Source organism: Puma concolor, chromosome E4 (genome assembly GCF_028749965.1).
Source record: "Puma concolor isolate L17-30 chromosome E4, mPumCon1.1.hap2, whole genome shotgun sequence".
Lineage (NCBI taxonomy): Eukaryota > Metazoa > Chordata > Mammalia > Carnivora > Felidae > Puma > Puma concolor.
The window spans coordinates 21,956,551-21,978,688 of record NC_141683.1 but is presented as its reverse complement, the minus strand read 5'-3'; the positions used below and the strand labels follow the sequence as shown (position 1 = coordinate 21,978,688).

Below are 22,138 nucleotides of genomic sequence, written 5' to 3'. Positions count from 1 at the left end.
CCCAATCAGAGCACCTGTAAAAAATGAAAACTGGCATCTCCCTCATCAAGTAGAAGCCTGCTGAACTTCCTCTCCCACCAATCACTTTGGTGTTTCATATGTAAATGTTTTTTCTTTCATGTAGCAAAATATACATAATATAGAACTTACATTCTAACCGAAGTTAGAATGTAGAAAGTACAGTTCTGGGGCATTAAGTACATTCATACTGTTCTGCAACCATCACCACCGTCCATCCCCAGTCATATTTAAATGTATTCCTCCATTTCTGGATCACTCAGGTAACATCACTCACATTGTGAGACAGATCTTGGGAGAGGGTCCTATGAGTCTAGGTACTGATGCCCTATTCAGCCGCTGTATACCACTGAAAGGAAGAAAGCGCTGCTTGCCATAAGTTCTCTCAAATTTGGCAAAGTTGAATGCTGAATTCTGGTTTAGATTTTTCTGGAGGCAGTAGGTTTGCTGGAGTAGTCCATGTTGGGAGAGCCTGAAGGAACAGTATTATAATATGTCTCTGAGGATTCAGGGAGCAACACTTTACAAAATTGGGAGGGTATGAAAGAGGACTTTGGGAGTTTGGTAACTCCACATGAAGAAATGTAGAAATTAATGTATGGACAGAGCCATAAAGCCACTCAGGCAGGCATAAGGCCAAGCAATGGTATTCCCAACCTAGAGAAAGTAATGTTGGGAGTATCAGAATAAGACACGGCTGCTCCTCTAGGGGAGTTCCTCAGAGACAGAGGGGCCATTCAAAATCTACATGGAAACCATATCAGCAAAGGTCAACAGCAAACTAAATCAGATTACCCTCTGCTTCTCCATCCCTCTTCCCTACTCCAAACTCCTACTTTCACACTAGTGCTTAGAAGAGATATAAAAATGAGATATCTCAGAGCCAGACCACACCTTTCTCCAGCTGACATGAAGTGAGAGTTTGCAGCAACCTCTGAACTGATTTTGAGGCAAAAGGATTTTAAATAGGCCAGACCGATTCTTAGGTACTGAAGGGTTGGGCTGCTCTAATAAAGATGACCAGAAAGTTGTGGAACAATAATAAAACTTTAGAAGAATGATTATCCAATGGAAAAAGGTAACCTGACAGGGTGGGTTGTAAGAAAAAATCTAAGAATTCATATATATACTTCAACAAGTTTTAATTCCTCAATAAACTTGTTTCCTACACAAGAGGCAATATGCTAGGAAAGTGAAAGATAAGACTGGAGGAAGACAATAGCAACCAAGAAAGGAATGAAAATTGTGTACCAATCAAAAGCAACAATAAACCTCTAAAGAGTTTCCAGTAAGTCATAGTGTTAGAATTATAGTAATGCAAAGTACTGCAAAGGAGGGGTGAGAAAAAAAGGAAAACTAATTAGGAGGTGCTATTTTCATTGCAGTAAGAACTAAGGATCTGAATCACAGCAATGATATAGTGAATAGGAGCGGGGGGGGGGGGGAATCCAAGAGGAAGTAGAAATGACAGGACTTCAGTCAAATTAGAATTAGGAGTTTAGACAGAATGTGTGGTCTAAGGAAATGCCTAGGTTATGGTTTAATTGAACGGAGGGATAATAGTGATTCATCTCTCTGACAAAAGAAAGACAGAACAAAGAGAAAGCTTCTTTGTGTAACCAGGTGATGACCATAAGCTCCAAGAATGTAGGAATATATATATATATATCTTGGGAACCTAGTGGATACTATTTGCTGAACAAATAAGTTTAGTTTGGGGCAAGTTTGGAAAGAGATACTCATGGAATAACCAAGAGACTATGGTTGGCAGAGTTGGATATGCTGGTCTTCGAGTTAAGGAAAGGAAGATGATATGACAAAATAGATTTAGGATCATCAGTGTATAAGTGTTTATGGATGAAAGAGCACCAAGGTCAAAAAATTGGGGAAAATCAATATTTCAAGAGGTGGGCCAAAGAAGCTACCAAGTAGAAGAGATCAGAGAAAATCCAGGAAAACCAGTAGAAAGTGGTATCACCAAATCCAAGAGAAGTCCAAGCTTTCAGGAAGGAGTGACCAGCAATGGTAAGTGCTACAGAAAGATCAAGTGAGATAAAAACTACTACTAATTTTTCACTATAGAAACTAGAAAGCAATTGGTTACATTGGAAACAACTAGTGAAGGCAGTTGGGAGCAGATGCCAAACTGCCATGAGTTAAGAAGTGAATGGGAGGTAGAGAAGTGAAGGTTCTCAGTGTTGACTTTTTAAAGAAGTTTAAATTCAAAGGGAGACATGAAGACAGAATGATAGCATAGTGGTTAATGAAAATATTGGCTCAGAAGGGTAAGAAAAGGATGTGGCACAGAAGGACAAGTCAAGGGAAATGTGTTACCTGGTTTTCTGGTATTGGTAGTCACTAAGAATGTTCATAAACTGAGGGGAAGGAGCCACCAGTTGGGGAGAAATTGAAGACACTGAAGAGAAAGGATAACAAATAGAAAAAAGTAGAGAAGAGACTCAAGGTTATGAAATCAAGAACATCAGTAATGGAGTTAGTCTTCAATAAGAATAATTAAGAGTAGATAGCAGAGAAAGTCACCCTCTCGATGGGAAGGGCAACATCTATATTTCAGTCAGGTAAAGAGTAAATGAGATCTTCTACTTTTGGCCTAGGCTGACTAGGTGCTCTGAAAAATCCTCCATAAAGAGTAACTAAACCTTGGAAAGGACACACTGTTTTGAGATATCACTGGGAAGTGTATCAAATGACATCATTTTACAAAAACAAAAACCTGTACTACAGTCCAGAGGAAGTCCAGAAGAGGAAGTAGAAGAGTCTGAGTCACAGCCCATGCAGCAAGGTTGCCTGAAGTTGATGTTTCTTTCACCACTGCTATTGAAAAATAAGTCTTGTGTCAGGGGAAGAATGGTAAATTGTAAGATTCACATACTGAGCAGACCCTCAAAATAAAATGAACTAGTTCCAGGTCAGTGGCATCTCCTGAGTTTCCAGCATGAATAATGAGTAATTTCTCTCTAAAGCATTGCATATACAGTCACCAACTTAAATCCACAGGACCACATATTTTTAGACTGAAATAAATACAAAAATTCTAAACAAAGTTTAGCAAACTAAATCCGTAAGTGCTTATAAAAGATAATATACAACTAAATAGAAGACCAATAAGGAAGTAGAAGACTTGAATAACACTATAAACCAACAAAATCTAATAGACACCTATATAATACCACCTAGCAACAGCAGAATAGACATTCTTCTCAAGTACACATAAAACATTCTCCAACGTTTTGGATCATATGTTAGGCCATAAAACAAGTCTCAATAGGTGTATGGGGATTAAAATCATACAGGTATATTCTCTGACCACAGTCAATAAAATTAGGAATCAATAAGAAAAGGACATTTGAAAAATTCACATTATGTGGAAATTAAACACACTTCTTTAAGAAGATAAACTAAAGAAGAAATTAGGAAACAAATTAGAAAATACTTTGATACAGATTAAAAAAATGAAAATATAACATCCTAAAACATACAGGATGGAGCTGAAGCAGTGTTGGAAGAATTTTGTAGTGGTAAAGTCCTATATTAAATAGTAAGAAAGATCTCAGAAAATAACCTAAACTTCCACCATACAAAACTAGAAAAAGAAGAACAAATTAAATCCAAAGCAAGGAGAAAGGAGAAGATAATAATGATTATAGCAGAAATAAACAAAATAGAGAATGGGATATAATACAGAAAATTAATAAAACAAAAAGTTGGCTATTTGAAAAGATAAAGAAAATTGACAAATATGTAGCTAGAATGACCAAGAAAAAGAAACAAAGATTCAAATTACTAAAATCAAGAATGAAAAAGGAGTCATTTATTACTGATTTTACAGAAATAAAAAAAATGTACTATTAATAGTTTTACACCAACAAATTTGATAACTGAGATGAAATGGACAAATTCATAGAAATAGACAAATTACCAAAACAGAAGATACAGAAAGTCTGAAATGCCTAAAAAAAGTAAAGGGTTTGAATTAATAAACAAAAACTACCCACATATAAAAGTAAAGGATGAGATGATTTTGCTGGTGGATTCTATTAAACGTTTAAAGAAGAATAATATCAATCTTTCTTAAATTCTTTCAAAAGAGTAGAAGATAAAGGAACACTTCTCCATTCATTCAGTGAAGCTAGTGTTCTGATACCAAAATCAGAAAAAACAAAAAAAATCAAAAGAAAATTAAAAGAAAATCACTACAGACCAAAATCCCCTATAAATATAGATGCTATATTTATATCCCTCTATAAATATAGATGCTAATCTCCTCAACAAAGTACATTTTTAAAAAATTGAGGGGCACCTGGGTGGCTCAGTCGGTTAAGCCTCTTGATTTTGGCTTAGGTCATGATCTCGGGGTCATGAGATCAAACTCCACATCAGACTCCACATGGAACCTGCTTGGGATTCTCTCTCTTTCTCGTGCTGTCTCTCTATCTCTCTCTCTCTCAAAATAAATAAGTAAACTTTAAAAACATGGAGCTACATATGAGAAGTTTATATACTATATCTAAATGAGATTTATCTCAGAAAAGTTATCATATTAAGCCATACTAATAGAATAAAGAACAAAAATTACAAGATGATCTCAATAAATGCAGAAGCATTTGACAAAATACAACACTCCTGAATGATAAAAATGTTCAACAAACTAGGAATAAAAGGAAACCACCTTAACCTAATATAAAGTATCTACAAAAATCAAGCTAACATCATACTTAAAGGTGAAAAACTAAAAATTTCCACCCAAGTTCAGGAACAAGGATATCCCCTCACACACTTCTTATAACATTGGAGTAGAGGGCAGTTAGGCAAAAAAGTGAAATAAAAGATATCCAGATTGGAAAAGTAGAAATAAAATTATCTTTATTTGTGAATAATATGATCTTTTATGTAGAAAATCCCAGGAAATCCATTCAAAAATTGAATTTTTAGATTTTTTTCCAAAATGGGAAAAATATTAATAAAAGACTTTAGTAAGGTTTCAAAATACAAAATCAATATTGAAAAGTCCACTATGGGGGTGCCTGGGTGGCTCAGTTGGTTGAACATTGGACTCCTGATTTCAGCTCATGTCATGATCCCATGGTTATGGGATCCAGCCCCTGCTGGACTATGCACTGAGCATGGAGCCTGCTTAATATTCAGTCTGTCTGTCTGTCACTCTGTCTCTAAAACTTTTTTTTCTTTTTTTCTTAAAGTTTATTAATTTATTTTGAGAGAACACAAGTAGGGGAGGGGAAAAGAGAGAAGCCAAGAGAGAGAATCCCAAGCAGACTGGGCACTGACAGTGCAGAGCTTGATGTGAGCTTGAATTCACCAACTGTGAGATCATGAGCCAAAGTCAAACACTTAACCGACTGAGCCACCCAGGTCCCCTAAAAATAAAAATAAAAATTTTTAATCAACTATATAAGAAAATAATTTAATTTAAAACAGCACTGCAAATAATAAATTACTCATGAATAAATTTTTTAAAGTGCACTACCTATACTAAGAACACTACACAATATTGTTGAAAGAAAAAAAAAGATCTAAATAAAGGAAAGACACCCATGTTTGTGGACAGAAAGACAATATTGTTAAAATGGCAATGATCCCCAAATTGGCCTACAAATTCAAAACAATTCCTGTAAGAATCCCAGCTGCTTCTTTGTAGAAATTAATAAACTGACCCTAAAATTCATATGGAAACTAAAAGGACCCTGAATAGCCAAAAACAATCTTGAAAAAGAATAAAATAGGAAGACTTACCTTCCTGACTTCAGATCTTACTACTGAAGAACAGTAATCTGTTGTGTGGTACTGAAAAAAAGGATGAACATGTAGGTCAGCGGAATAGACCTGGGTGTCTAGAAATAAATCCACATGTCTATGACCAGTTGATTTTTGACAAGAGTGCCAAGACCACTAAATGAGGAACGATTAGTCTTCTGAACAAATGGGGCTAGAACAACTGGAAATCTATGTGCAAAATAATGAAATTGGACCCCTAACTCACACCATATACAAAAAGCAACTCAAAATAGATAAAATAGTAACTCAAAATAAGAGTGAAACCTATAGAACACTTTCACAAATATGTAAATGTAAATCTTCCTGATTTTAGATTTGGCAATGAATTCTTAGATATGACAGCAAAATCACAAGAAACAAAAGGAAAAGATAAACTGGACTTTATCAAAACTAAAGACTTTTGTGCTGCAAAGAAAGTAAAAGGACAGCCTGTAGAATGAGAGAAACTATGTGCAAATCACATATCTGATAATAGTTCAGTATCCAAAATACATCAAGAACAATTATAACACAAAAAAACCCAAATACACTAATTTGAAAAATGGGCAAAGGATCTATTAGACATTTTGAATAAATAAGATAAAAAAAGATATACAAGTGACCAAAAAACAAACAAACAAACAAACAAAAAACCAGGAAAAGCCGCTCAATATCATTAGGCATCAAAGAAACACAAATCAAAACCACAATGAGGTACCACCTCATACCTAGTAGGTTGCCTAAATTAAAAAAGACAGCAACAAGGGGGCGCCTGGGTGGCTCGTCGGTTGAGCATCCAACTTGGGCTTAGGTCATGATCTCACAGTTCGTGAGCTCACGCCCCACCCGGCTCTGTGCTGACAGCTCAGAGCCTGGAGACTGCTTTGCATTCTATGTTTCCCTCTCTCTCTCTGCTTCTCCCCTGCTCACATTCTGTCTTTCAAAAATAAATAAAGATTTTAAAAAGTTAAAGAAAAAAGACAATAACAAGTGTTGGTGGGGTACTTGGGTGGCTCAGTCACTTAAGCGTCCAACATCAGCTTAGGTCACGATCTTGCAGTTAGTGAACTCAAGCCCTGCGTGGGGCTCTGTCCTGACAGCTCAGAGCCTGGAGCCTGATTCAAATTCTGTCTCCCTCTCTCTGACCCTCCCCTGCTCATACGCTGTATGTTTTTCTCTCTCAAAAATAAATAAACATTAAAAAAATTATTTAAGGGGTGCCTGGGTGGCTTGGTCGGTTAAGCGTCTGACTTCAGCTCAGGTCATGATCTCACGGTCCGTGAGTTCAAGCCCCGCATCGGGCTCTGTGCTGACAGCTCAGAGCCTGGAGCCTGTTTCAGATTCTGTGTCTCCCTCTCTCTCTGCGCCTCCCCTGTTCAAGCTCTGTCTCTCTCTGTCTCAAAAATAAATAAATGTTAAAAAAAAAAAAATTTAAAAAAAATTATTTAAAAAAGTGTTGGTAATAACATGGAGAAATAAAAACTTCATACATTGTCAGTGAGAACAGAAAATGATACAACTACTTTGGAAAATGGTTTAGCAGTTCCTCAAATGAATAAGATAGAGTTACCATATGACCTAGCAATTCCACTCTAGGTATATACCCAAGAGAACCAAAAACATCGGTACATACAAGAACCTGTATAAAATGTTCAGAGCTGCATTCTTCATAATAGCAAACAGTGAGGAAACAAGCCAAATGTTCATCAACTGATGAGTGAACAAATAAAATCTATACAATGGAATATTATGCACTCATGAAAAGAATGAGGTACTGATTCATGCTACAGCATGGATGAACCTTGAAATATTAGGCTGAGTGAAAGAAGCCAGACACAAAAAGCTACATATCCTATCATTCCATTCATATGAAATATCCAATGCATGCAAATCCATGCAGTCAGAAAATAGATCAGTGGTTGCCAAGGGTTGGAGTGGAGAGGGACTAGGGTATGACTTTTTTTTTTTTATAGGTAAGTGAACAGCATTTTTTTTAAGTTTATTTTGAGAGAGACAGAGACAGTGCGAGTGGGGGAGGGGGCAGAGAGAGAGGGAGAGAGAGAGTCCCAAGCAGGCTCTCCTCTAACAGTGCAGAGCCCAATGCAGGGCTTGAAACCATGAAACAGTGAGATCATGAGTGGAAACCAAGAGTTGGACGCTTAACTGACTGAGTCATTCAGGTGCTAGCTGAGGTGTGACTTCTAATGAATATGAAGTTTCCTTTGGGGATGATGGAAATGCTTGAGATTTAGATAGTGGTAATGGTTGTACAACATTGTGAATATACTAACTCACACTAATTTTTAAGGGCAAATTTTAAGGTATGCAAAATTCATCTTAACTTTTTTTTTCATGATCTTAGTAATGTTATTAAGATATAACTCACATACAAAACAATTCACCCACTTAAAGTGTAATTCAATGGTTGTTAGGTCCTTTAGCATATGCACAAAGCTGTTCAACCATCACCACTAATTCCAGGACACTTTCATCACCCCTAAAATAAACCCTGTGCTCGTTAGCAGTCACTTCCATTCTTCCCACCGTACTACTCAGCCCCTGGCAATGACTAATCTGCTTTCTGTCTCTATGGATTTACCTGTTCTGGACATTTCATATAAATAGAATTACACACTATGTAGCCTTCTGTGTCTGGCTTCTTTCACTGAGCATAATGTTTTCTAGGTTCTTCCACCTTGTGGCAGGTATCAGTACCTTATTCCTTTTTATGGTTAAATAATATTCCATCGTATGGATATATCACATTTTGCTTACCCAGTTATCAGTTGGTGGACATTTGTGTCGTTTTCACTTTAAGGCTATTATATGTATTAATATTAATTAGCGGGGTGCCCGGGTGGCTCAGTTAACTGAGCATTCCACTTCAGTTCAGGTCATGATCTCACAGTTCATGGGTTCAAGCCCCATATCCAGCTCTGTGCTGACAGCTCAGAGCCCGGATCCTGCTTCAGATTCTGTGTCTCCCTCTCTCTCTGCCACTCCCCCACTCATACTCTGTCTCTCTCTGTCTCTCAAAAATGAATAAACATTAAAAAACTTTAAAAAAAATAGTAATTAGTGCACAAATTTTTGCATGGAAGTGTGTTTTCAATTCTCTTGGATATATATTTAGCTATGGAAATTCTGGGTCCTATGGTAACTCTATGTTTAACTTTTTTTTTTTTTAATTGTCAAGTTAGCTAACATGCAGAGTAGTCTTGGCTTCAGGGGTGGATTCCCATGATTCATCACTTACATAAACACCCACTGCTCATCTCAACAAGTGCCCTCCTCAATGCCCATCACCCATTTTCCCCATCTCCCAAGCTCCCCACCCCCATCAACCCTCAGTTTGTTCTCTATATTTAAGAGTCTCTTATGGTTTGCCTCCCTCTCTGTTTTTATCTTATTTTTCCTTCCCTTCCCCTATGGTCATCTGTTAAGCTTCTCAAACTCCACATACAAGTGAAATCATTTGATATCTGTCCGTCTCTGACTGACACATTTCACTTAGCATAATACACTCCAGTTCCATCCACATTGTTGTTGCAAATAGCAAGATTTCATTCTTTTTCATCACCAAGTAGTATTCCATTGTGTGTGTGTGTGTGTGTGTGTGTGTGTGTGTGTGTGTGTGTGTGTGTATACACCACATCTTCTTTATCTATTCATCAGTTGATACATATTTGGGCTCTTTCCATAAGTGGGCTATTGTTGATAGTGCTGTTATAAACATTGGGGTGCTTGTGCCCCTATGAATCAGGACTACTGTAACCTTTGGATAAATTCCTGGTAGTGCTATTGCTGGGTCATAGGTTAATTCTGTTTTTAAGTATTTGAAGAACCTCCACACTGTTTTCCAGAGTGGCTGCACCAGTTTGCATTCCCACCAACAGTGCAAGAGAGTTCACCTTTCTCCACATCCTTGCCAACAGTGTTGTTTCCTGAGTTGTTAATTTTAGGCACTCTGACTGGTGTGAGGTGGTATCTCATTGTGGTTTTGATTTGTATTTCCCTGATGATGAGCAATGTTGAGCATCTTTTCGTGTGTCTATTTGCCATCTGGATGTCTTCTTTGCAAAAATGTCTGTTCATGTCTTCTGCCCATTTCTTCACTAGATTATTTTTTTTCAGGTGTTGAGTTTGGTAAGTTCTTTATAGATTTTTGATACTAGCCCTTTATCCAAAATGTCATTTGAAAATATCTTCTCCCATTTCATTGGTTGCCTTTTCATTTTGTTGATTGTTTCCTTTGCTGTGCAGAAGCTTTTTATCTTGATGAGGTCCCAATAGTTCATTTTTGCTTTTATTTTCCTTGCCTTCAGAGACATGTCAATTAAGAAGTTGCTGTAGCAGAGTTCAAAGAGGTTGTTGCCTGTTTTCTCTTCTAGGATTTTGATGGTTTCCTGTCACACATTCATCCATTTTGAGATTATTTTTGTGTATGGTGTAAGAAAGTGGTCTAGTTTCATTCTTCCACGTGTCAATGTCCAGTTATCCCAGCACTGCTTGCTAAAGAGACTGTCTTCTTTCCATTGGATATTCTTTCCCGCTTTGTTGAATATAAGTTGGCCATATGTTTGTGGATCCATTTCCGGTGTCTCTACTCTATTCCAGTGGTCAAATGCCCGTTTTTGTGCCAATACCATGCAGTCTTAATTACAGCTCTGTAATACAGGCTAAAGATTGGGATTGTGATACCTCCAGTTTTGGTTTTCTTTTTCAATGTTACTTTGGCTAGTTGGGGTCTTTTTGGTTCCATACAAATTTTAGAATTGTTTGTTCTGTGAAGAAAGCTGGTGTTATTTTAATAGGGATCGCATTGAATATATAGATTGCTTTGGGTAGTATCAACATTTTAACAATATTTGTTCTTCCTATCCATGAGCATGGAATGTTTTTCCATTTCTTTGTGTCTTCTTCAATTTCTTTCATAAGCTTCGTAGAGTTTTCAGCATACAGATCTTTTACCTCTTTCATTAGGCTAATTCCTAGGTATCTTATGGTTGTTGGTGCAATTGTAAATGGGATCGATCCCTTAATATCTCTTTCTATTGCTTCATTATTGGTGTATAGAAATGCAACTGATTTCTGTACATTGATTCTATATCCTGCGACTTGGCTGAATTCATGTATCAGTTCTAGCAGTTTTTTGGTGGCATCTTTCAGGTTTTCCACGTAGAGTATCATGTCATCTGCGAAAAGTGAAAGTTTGACTTCTTCCTTGCCAATTTGGATGCCTTTTGTTTCAATTTTTGTCTGATTCCTGAGGCTAGCACTTCAAACACTATGTTAAACAACAGCGGTGAGAGTGGACATCCCTGTCATGTTCCTGATCTCAGGGGGAAAGCTCTCATATTTTCCCCATTGAGGCTGATATTAGCTGTGGGCCTTTCATATATGGCTTTTATGATGTTAGGTATGTTCCTTCTATCCTGACTTTCCTGAGGGTTTTTATTAAGAAAGGAAGTTGCATTTTGTCAAATGCTTTTTCTGCTTCTATTGACAGGATCATATGTTTCTTATCCTTTCTTCTATTAATGTGATGTATCACGTTGATTGATTTGCAAATATTGAACCAGGCCTGCAGCCCAGGAATGAATCCCACTTGATCATGGTGAATAATTCTTTTAATATACTGCTGAATTCGATTTGCTAGTATCTTGTTGAGAATTTTTGCATCCATGCTCATCAGGGATATTGGCCTATAATTCTCCTTTTTAGTGGGGTCTTTGTCTGGTTTGGGAATCCATGTAATGCTGGCTCCAGAGAATGAGTCTGGAAGCTTTCCTGTCATTTCTAATTTTGTATTTCTTTGTATTTTGCCAGTTTCACTACGGTATGTCATGGTGTTGGCCTGTTTTTGTGGGTTTTGAAGAGAGTTCTCTGTGCCTATTGGACTTGGATGGCTGTTTCCTTCCCCAGATTAGGGAAGTTCTCAGCTATAATCTGTTCAGATAAACCTTCTTCCCCTTTCTCTCTTCTTCTTCTGGAACTCCTATGATATGGATATTGCTTCATTTCATTGAATCACTTAGGTGTCTAATTCTCCATTCATGGTCTAGTAATTGTGTTTCCCTCTTTTTCTCAGCTTCACCATTTTCCATAATTTTATCTTCTGTTTCACCTATCCTCTCCTCTGCTTCTCCAATCCTTGCTGTCACTGAATCTAGTTTATTTTGTGTCTCATTTACAACATTTCTTCATTCATTATGACTATTTCTTAGGTCTTTGATCTGGGCAGTAATAGATTCTCTGCTGTCTTCTATGCTTTTTTCAGGCCCAGTTATTAGATATGGGTGTTATTCTAAAATCTTGTGCAGGGGCACCTCGCTGGCTCAGTTGGTTAAGTACCTGACTTTGGCTCAGGTCATGATCTTACAGTTCATGAGTTTGAGTTCCACATTGGGCCTTGTGCTGACAGCTTAGAGCCTGGAGCCTGTTTCAGATTCTGTGTCTCCCGCTGTCTCTCTCTCTGCTCTCTCTCTCTCTCTCAAAAGTAAATAAACATTTAAAAAAAAAAACTAAATTCTTGTTCAGATATATTGTTTATATCTATTTTGAGCAATTCTCTGGCTGTCATTTCTTCCTGGAATGTCTTTTGAGGAGAATTCTTCCATTTCGTCATTTTGACTAGGTTTCTGCCTTTTATATGTTGTTGCTGATGTTTCTTTCATTGTTTATTTATTTTTTGAGAAAGAGAGATCAGAGTGTGAGCAGAGCGGGGAGGGGCAGAGAGAAGGAGAGACACAGAATCCGAAGCAGGCTCCAGCCTCCTCACTGTCATCACAGAGCCCGATGCGGGGATGGAACTCATGATCCATGAGATCATGACCTGAGCTGAAGTCAGATGCTTAAATGACTGAGCCACCCAGGCGCCCCTTTTACGTGTTTTAGTAGCTTGTTATGTGTCCTGCACCTGTGAGCACCACTATATTAAAAAGCGGTCACACACTGTCCAGGGCCTGGCCCTTCAGGAGGGGTTTTTGGAGTGTGCTGCATGCCCTCTGTTGTTGCGTATTTGGCTGTCCTATCCCACTGCTTGTAGTGGTGGACTGTTTGGACCGTCCAGCAGGTATGCTTTGATTTGTTCATTAAAGTAACCCTGGAAAAAAGGAAAAGGAGGGGGGGCCTTATCTCATACAAAGAGAAAAATGAAAGAGGTGAAAAAAAAAAAAAAAAGGACCAGGCAGAGAATCAAAGAAAGTATGAGGGCTTAATCCAGAGAGAGAGAGGAAAATAAAGAAGAAGGGGATACAGAAAAGGCATCAAAAGAATAGAGTAAAGATGCCTGATTAAACAAACAACCAGAGCAGAGAGAGACAGAGAGAAAGAAAGAAAGAAGTAAATATATATATAAAATATATCAATTATATAAATTTATATAAATATATATAAATATATATTATATATATATTTATAACTGACTAAAAATCAAATCAAATCAAAAACTATGAGCCTCATTCCAAAGGGAAAGAAAAAAAAAAAAAGAGGAGGGTAGAAAGAAAAAGAAGGGAGAAGGAAATAAAAGCGAAAATAATAGTAATAATAAAATTATTAAAAAGAGACTAACATACTAAACCTGTGGACAGTCATCTGTTGGTGCCTGGGACCAGGGGCTGCACACGTCTGGAAGAGAGGCTGTCCCGTTAGATCAGTGTCAGTCCCAGTCCAGGAGATAAGCAGCTACCAGGCACGGAGAGGCAGGGATGGTGTAAGCGGGTCCCACCTCCTCTGGGCGCCGCTGTCCGTTCCCTGAAGCCACACCCTGTTGGTGATGGGGAGAAAGGCGGCCACACCCCAATCTCTCCTCCCCGGACCACGCGTCTCACACCACACTCTCGAGGCAGCCCTCACAGAGTGGCACCGGCAGGTGGCTTGTCCTGCGGCACCGTCCCCTGCGCCTCCTCGCCTCCTCGGCCCTCAGCTGGGATTCAGAACCTGATGTCTTAAAGGATCCCACACCACATGGACCAGGTTCCGGGGTAGTGCCACTCTGCCCTGCCCATATGGCTGGTGCCGCCCGCAGGGTCTTTCGTCCTTGTTGGGGGCAATATAACCTCTTCCCACAGTACTGAAGGCAGGAGACCGTTTGCTCACAGTGCACCCCTGAGATGGCTACCATACCCCAGGGCTGGCTCCCCACCTCCCCAGGCCAGGCAGAGGCCTCGGTCAGGAGAAAAGTCCCGCACTTTTGAGAACTCCAGCCTTCAGCTCCTAAGGCCGTTCACAAAGTAGAAACTGGCACACTCTGTATTTCTCATTCCCCTGTCCAGGGTCCGGAGAGGTTTTTCTCTTGTACGAACAATACTGCAATCCACAGCTTCTCTTTCTCTCCCTTTTGTCTCTGGCAGAAGGGGTTCCCTCCCCTCCGTGCCCACACTGTTTGGTCTCCCCCAATTTGCATACACGCACCTCAGTCCCTCCAAGCTGTCTCCCTCCACCTGTGGACATTTTTCTGTCACTCTGCAGACTGACTGCGTGGGTGTTCCAGGTGTTCTGACCTCAATACTGCCGTGTTGTGGGTTGAGGGAAATCCTGGTCCCCCTACTTCTCTGCCATCATAACTCTTCCTCCTTAATTTTTAAAACAACGACCGTATACCTATGAAATACAAAACCTAACCTTTGTCAATGCCCTCCAGCTAAAGACTACCAGGAACACACATCTAATTGGACAGATTGGGTTTATTACTCATTACAGCAATAAATAAAACAACCAATGGGAAATTGATGGGCATCTCAGTAAGAAGATATTAGAAAGAACTAACAGGATTTAGGTTTATGTTAGGTGATTTTGAGGAGAATTTACGGCAGCCGTGCTTTGTTTTAGATTGGATGGGGTCAGTAAGCAGGGGTATTTCTATGAATGGATACCTTAAATTTTATCTAGTATGAGGAAAGACTATACTGAGGCTAATGATGCAACTGATATTAAAAAGAGAGAGAAGAAGAAAAGAAAGAGAGGGAAAAGCAAAAGCTGTGGTCACTCACTCAGCCAGGACGTGACTTTTCTTGTGGTGTGGACGATGTTCATGTTTTTTATTCAGACATCGTTGTGGGTGGGCTCGATCTTGCCTTGATCCATCATGGTCACAGACTGACTCTGTCTAATTTTGATATTCTGTGAAATTTTGAAACAGACCCAAAGAACACCAAGGTCAAGCTGGGAATTCTTGAGCAGCCCAAGGAAACACAAAGACCTAGCTGATAGCACTAGGGCCTGCCTTTCACATTCGATTAGAAGGCACAAAATACATGAAGAATAAAATACACCTGACAAAAGTCACTACCAACCCAGTTTTTAAATTAATGAACTAAGACTTGAAAGTAGCTTCCTTAATCTGTAAAAGGGTGCCTGTGTCCATTTCCTTTTGCTACTGTAACAAATTACCACAAATCTAGTGGTATGAACAACAGAAATTTATTACCTTACAGTCGGAAGTCTGCTATGGGTCTCACTGGGTTACATTCAAGATGTCAGCAGATCTGTTCCTTCTGGATGCTCTAGGGGAGACTTTCTTTCCTTGCCTTTTTCAGCTTTTTGAGGCCACCCACGTTCCTTGCTCCTGGCCCCTTCCTCCATTTTCAAATCCAGCAACAGAGCCTAGGAGTCTTTCTTATGCTGCCTTCTTTCTTGTTGTCTCCTCTGCCTCCCTCTTCTTCTGACAAGGATCCTGTGATTTTAGTGAGCCTATCCAGATAATCCAGGATAATTTCCTCATCTCAAGGTCATCTGACTATCAAACTTAATTTCCCTTCCCATGTAACCTAACATATTCACAGGTTCCAGGAATTAGGATGCAGACATCTTGGAGGAAGGAGGGGAGGAGGGCAGGATTGGACATTATTCTGCCTACCACAGCACCTTAAAAAGCCCACAGCAGATGTAAAAAAAAAAAAAAATTTTTAAATCAGGACAAAGAATGCCTATAATCACTGCTTTAGTTCAACATTGGAATAAAGGTTTTCAATTTGTCACTGCAATGTTTCTCGGACTACACCACATTGCCATGGCTAGTTTCTAAAATGCAAGCAATGGTCCTAATAACAATCTACTCACAGTTGCACACAACCTGAGAACACACATTTTCGGTAAGATCTAAGTCAGGGCTAGCAAATGCATAGCACCACACCTCCCACTTGACTCCTCAGCCGCTGGGGGATGTTATTCACACAGCCCTGTACTCTCTGCCATGGATCAGGGACAAAGACACAGAGTCCTCTGCAATATATCATTTGCAGCAACCACAACCTGTGGATAAGGGCTGGAACATGAAATGAAATCTATTTGCCCATCCTGATCTAGACTAGTAAACCCTGATATATAAAGGATGAGAAGAGTCAGCTGCTTTTGTTCTAAACCTCACACAGCAAAGTGGGAGTGGGAAGTTTTACAACCAGATTTAACTTCCTAAAGATGTCACAGATCTTTAAATTGGTATTTAATAAACCTCTAAGGGCAGTGGAATAATATTCCCTAGACTCATTTTATTCTTTATGCAAAAAGAGCAACCCCAAATTGCAGCATAGCCTGCTTAAGCTAGCAGCTTTTCTATATATATAAATATTTATATATATATTAAACCTTTTTCCTTAATGTCTAAGGATTAGACACCAGGGTAAAGGTATTACAAGACTAGTTTATTTTTATTTTTATTTTTCTTAATTTGTTAATTTATTCTTGAGAGACAGAGCACAAATGGGGGAGGGGCAGAGAGAGAGGGAGACACAGAATCTGAATCAGGCTCCAGGCTCTGAGCTGTCAGCACAGAGCCTGACGTGGGGCTTGAACCCTGTGAGATCATGACCTGAGCTGCAGTCAGACACCCAACCAACTGAGCTACTCAGGCTCACCACAAGACTAGTTTATTAAGGTAACTAGCTAATATAAGATGCTAATAGCTCAATTATGAATACTTGATCTTATTCATAAGGAAAACAAATTGAAAAATTCAGGCAAGGGCGCCTACGTGGCTCAGTGGGTTGAGCGTCCAACTCTTGGTATCGCCTCAGGTCATGATCTCACAGTTTCCTGAGTCTGAACTCCGAGTTGAGCTCCATGCTGACAGTTCAGAACCTGCTAGGAATTCTCTATCTCCCGCCCCTCTCTCTGCCCCTCTCCCTCTCACACTATCTCTGTCTCTCTCAACATAAACTTAAAAAAAATAATAAAATAGAGATAATAACAGTATACTTCCTAGAATCTAGTTCCCCTCAAATCTGTGTACTTTCTTTCTGAGAAGCCTGAAACTCACTAATGAATTTATGAAAATAGAGACTGTTTTATTACCCAACTCTGTGGTATAGTTCTGTTCTTTTCTTTTCTTTTCTTTTCTTTTCTTTTCTTTTCTTTTCTTTTCTTTTCTTTTTTCTTTTCAAGTAGGCTTCACAGCCTGTGTGGAGCCTGGTTCAACGGGCTTGAACTCATGACCCTGAGATCAAGACCTGAGCTGAAATCTGGAATCAGATGCTTAACCGACTGAACCACCCAGGCACAAATGTTGTATAGTTTTGCAATAATAACTTCCTCCCAATAGATCTGTTTTTTTTCCCTTACGATGATATTGTTATATACTGAGTCTTAAACTATGATCAAGTGGGAGAAAATCCATAGAGCATCCTCAGAGGTACTTTTACACACTGACTGTCATATACCACTCGGGGGGGGGGGGTGGGCGGAGAGATGGGGCACCTGGGTGGCTCAGTCGGTTGAGCGTCCGACTTTGGCTCAGGTCATGATCTCACAGTTCGTGGGTTCAAGCCCCATGTCCGGCTCTGTGCTGACAGCTCAGGGCCTGCAGCCTGCGTCAGATTCTGTGTCACCCTCTCTCTGACCCTCCCCCGTTCATGCTCTTTCTCTGTCTCAAAAATAAAAAAGATAAACATTAAAAAAAAATTTTTTTAATAAAAAAAGAGAGAGAGAGATTCCATTTCTGAAATTGCTCTGGCAGGGCCTAGCTTTGTAGAACCACCTTACCTCAGGGTAAGAAAACCCCTAGACAGGGTGGATAAAAATTTAAATTTCTCATAGCTGAGTACAGGTAGGTAGAGTTTCCACAGAATGATAGAGACTTTCTTTGGCTCTTCCCTTCCCTAAGTCTAGGAAGTTTTGGCAAGTTAGAAAATAGGATAGTAATCACAGCAGTCAGACTAACCTTTTTTCTGTAGACGTAAGTTGGTTTATCACTCCTTTGCATAAAGCTATCCCATTGCTACCCATCACATTTAGGGGGGAAAAAAGCAAACTACTCGGCAAGACTTATCAGGCATTTCCTGAGCCAGTCCCTGACTACTTCCCTCTCTAACCTCCTACCATTCTGCCACCTGCTCAATGGACCAGCCTTTCTGCTTTCCCTCTAACAGGTGAAACTAATTCATGCCTCAGGACCTTTGCACTTGCAGTGTTCCTTCCTGAAACAATCTTCTCTGAGATCTTCACATGCCTTATTCTTTCACATCATTTGTGTCACTTCTCAAATGTCACTCACTGAGTTTCTTCCTGACTTCCTAGCTCAGAGATCCCCTTCTATTTTCTTCATAGCACTTATTACTATGTACTTGCACATTCTGTCTATTCCGCTGAAATGTAAGTTTCAGAACAACAGGGAGGGACCAGACACCCGAATAGTTCCTAGTACTCAGTGCATGCTTAATCAATGTGGGTTAGGTGCTTAAAATAAGTGCCATTTCCTTAGAAAAAAATAAGTCTGGTGGTTTGTGCAAATGTCTCTCCCTTTTAGGTCAGTTTCCTACTCCCTAGATTAGGTTCTGACCCTCTAAAATCACATCAACCCCTTATCTCACTTCCCCAACCCTACTGGTTCAGGTCACCCCACAAGTCATTTGGGAAATGGCCAATGCCCCTTTAACGTGGTATGCCTGAATTTTGACATCACAAGAACTGCCTTTCTCCAAGAAGTGACCGTGAGTTAAGCAAGGAAACATAAAGCAAGATGTGATAAATGTAAATGTGGGGTTTTAGGCATGTTTGGATGTTACCGCTTATATAAAAGCTTTTCTTCCTTTAATAAAAATAATACTTCAAGGGGCGCCTGGGTGGCGCAGTCGGTTAAGCGTCCGACTTCAACCAGGTCACGATCTCACGGTCCGTGAGTTCGAGCCCCGCGTCGGGCTCTGGGCTGATGGCTCAGAGCCTGGAGCCTGTTTCCGATTCTGTGTCTCCCTCTCTCTCTGCCCCTCGCCCGTTCATGCTCTGTCTCTCTCTGTCCCAAAAATAAATAAACGTTGAAAAAAAAAAAATTTAAAAAAAAAAAAAAAATAATAATAATACTTCAATATGGGAACTCTAAACAATATATTAGCCAAAAGAAGAAAATAAAAGTTGATCATAATTCTCTTAATCAGAGAGCCACTGTTAAAATCTTGGTATTGTATATGTATACCTTTGTTTTCTATTTATGCATATACTCTACATCTACCTTTGTAAGCTACTTTATTTTAATCTAACAATATATAATGAGTATTTTTATGCCATTAATTATTTTTCCATAGCTTGATTTTAATTACTTTGTCAACAAACATGTATTGAGCTTAAATGGATTATTGTCCTTGAGCAAAGCAGGTGGGATTCTCTGGGGTCCAGCTTTTTACTGCAACCTCCTCATGGAGAAATGGCAACATCAGGCCAGTTGTTTTGGAAGGCAAAAGAACACAAAGATCAAGATTTGGGGGAACTAAACATTAATTTTAGTTCTATTAAGAGTTCCAAGATGAGGCTTGACAAAACACAGAAGGAGTCCGTCCAGAATAGGTAACCAAGACTCAAAATACTTCTTGATTAAAATAGAACTCATCTACCAGAATCATGTTAAGATCAAGAGCAAGACAAAAAGGACATTAGAGGGAGAATGGGAGAGGCGGGGGCCGGGGGGGGGGGGGGGGGTGGAGAGTAGGAGACCCAACAGAAGTGTGCTCTCCGTAGGAGAGTAAAATCCATTGTCCAGAGCCCCAAACCAGAAGAAAGACTCATTGGAGGTATGATAGGTGAGCAGAACCCAGAGGGCCCAGTGACACAGTAAATAAATAGCTTCAACTTAAGCCACAAAGGGCTTAAAATGGGGAAGCTTGCTGTCAGGCAGGACCCACAAAAGAAGGTTCAGTGCAGATCCGGTGGTAGATGTGGGTACAGCAGGAAAATAATGATGTCTGGGTCTTAGAGAAGGGAGAGGCCTGTGGACTTCAGGAGGCATAGGTAGTAAGTTCCTCAAAGACAGCATTGAATTCTTCAGCCACGTGCCCAGGTTCCATCAGTAGGACTACCAAGAACATAGATGAGGAAAGAGAAAACTTCACTGTTGTTATAGCAGGAGGGTCAGTGTGGAAAGGTTATGCCTTGCCTTCTGGCATTTAGCAAAGCTTTATGCAAGCTCTAAGCTCTATGTTACAGGTGCTCAGGTTGGTTAGGGAGAAACAGGAAGAAGGATACAAAAACATTATGTGCATGAAAACAAATGCCCTGAAAGCCTCACAGAGCCTCTGTGTGGGGTTCTCAGGTGAAGGCAGTAGGACGTCTTTCTCTGACTTTGAATGCTACATTCTTTTCCGAGTTACCCAAGCAGCTGGCCTTGATCCCTAATACCTTTTAGAATGTATGTGTTTACTCACAAGTGCCTCTCTCTTCCTGGAGACTAGATAGGAGCTCCCGGGAAACAGGGCATGTGACTACACACTGAAATTCCCCTCTTGCCTCAGCTCTGAGGATCTGTTGCTGGATTTACTTTGTCTCAGTCTTTTCTTTTTACTTTTTTCTTTTTTTCTAATGTTTATTTATTTTTGAGAAAGAGAGCATAAGCAGGGGAGGAGCAGAGAGAGAGGAAGACACAGAATTCGAAGGAGGCTCCAGGCTCTGAGCTGTCAGCACAGAGCCCAACACGCGGCTCACACCCAGGAGCCGTGAGATCATGACCTGAGCTGAAATCAAATGCTTAACCTTAGACTGAGCCACCCAGGAGCCCCTGTCCGAGTCTTTTTTATGAGGAGAAAGCCAGACCCCCCGGGAGGCGGCTTAGTCCTTCAGGTAAACAGACTTTGCCAGCCCAGTTTACCAGGCACACCCAGATTTACTCTTCACCTCGCCTCCCTACTAACAGCTCCCCCACCCCTGTGCTCATGTATCCTCTACCCCCACATGTGTTTGAACCATAAGAAAGATTAAATAGAACTGGGGTTGTTATGTGAACTCAACCACAATAGATGACAATGGGTCAAGGAGTAAAGTTGAAAAGCAGAGATGTCAACCAAGATAACTTTGCCTATGTGTTCAAATGGAATAACTGGAACACCTATTTTCTCTTGCTTCAGGAAAGCCCGTGGCCCTACCGTCTCTCTACGGAAATGCTTATTTCTCACTCAGTCACATCCGGCTCAAACTTTCTGTATTGTCTCAATTCATCCCATGTTTGGAACATCTTGCCACACAGTACCAGGAGCACTTTTTGCACACTGTATCACCTCACGTTGGGCATTACCTCCGATCTGTTCGCGCCCCCAAATGCCACCAACAGAAGGTGGCATATGGAGCAGATTTTAAGTATAAATTTCAAGTAATGGGAAGAGTCTACAGCACATCGTTGCCAATAAAGTCAAATAGTAAATTCAATTCTTGGAGCATTTCGACTGCTTTTCCACCTACTTTTCTCTCAGGTCTCCTTCCCGAGAAGAGCCCATCATATTGTGACCTCCCTCCTGCTCATCTCTGACCTCCTCTTCTTCCTCAAGTTGCTCTTACCTCTTCTGGCAGAGCCATTTCATTGTTCACCATTTTGTTGTTACACACTTTCCAGATCAAAACCTTAAAACTTTCCCTTCCTCCTCTAAAGTAGCCTCCGTGGTATTATCCTCAGACATAACAAGTATCTCTCTCTCTCTTTTAGCAAGTATCTCCATAAGAGCAACTCTAGCACTGGTTATTAAAAGAACATTTTGTTATCCTGCCATAGCCGGAAAAGAAGAGAATGTTTGGAAATCTTCTAAACCTAAGGTTGTATTCTTTGGAAGAAAAAATATTTATTACCCTTCCACCCCAGCCCCTCCTGGGGTCACAATGAATGACCCTCAAACCATCACGGCAACGCAGAATCCAGCTCTGGAGGGGAAGGCACACCTCTGGGTGTGATGCTATGTGTAAGGAAAGGTGGAAAAACAAGAGGGAAGGTGCATCTGGACACGACAAAATATATGCATCCAAAGCTCCACGAAACAGCATGAAACCCAGTCTTGCTGAAATAAAATCCCATCTGTCCCACACAATCATTTTCCCCTTGTTAAATAAGATGCCAAGTTACTTTCACCAGATTGGCATTTGG

The 22,138-nt window shown here is 40.0% G+C and overlaps 1 long non-coding RNA gene across 9 annotated transcripts in view; it reads right to left on the bottom strand.

The window, feature by feature from the left end:
• The window catches only part of LOC147572492 (uncharacterized), a 165,512-nt gene that overhangs the window by 111,555 nt on the left and 31,819 nt on the right, over positions 1-22,138 (bottom strand). For 5 of the 9 annotated variants that reach the window (XR_015246096.1, XR_015246095.1, XR_015246097.1 and 2 more), the window contains exons 3-6: positions 14,805-14,934; positions 14,227-14,387; positions 13,385-13,452; positions 5,791-5,841 (exon numbers count right to left, since the gene is read on the bottom strand). This is a non-coding gene — a long non-coding RNA (uncharacterized LOC147572492). The remainder of the gene's footprint in view (positions 1-5,790; positions 5,842-13,384; positions 13,453-14,226; positions 14,388-14,804; positions 14,935-22,138) is intronic. The other 4 variants (XR_015246101.1, XR_015246104.1, XR_015246099.1 and 1 more) reach the window with 4 other exon arrangements.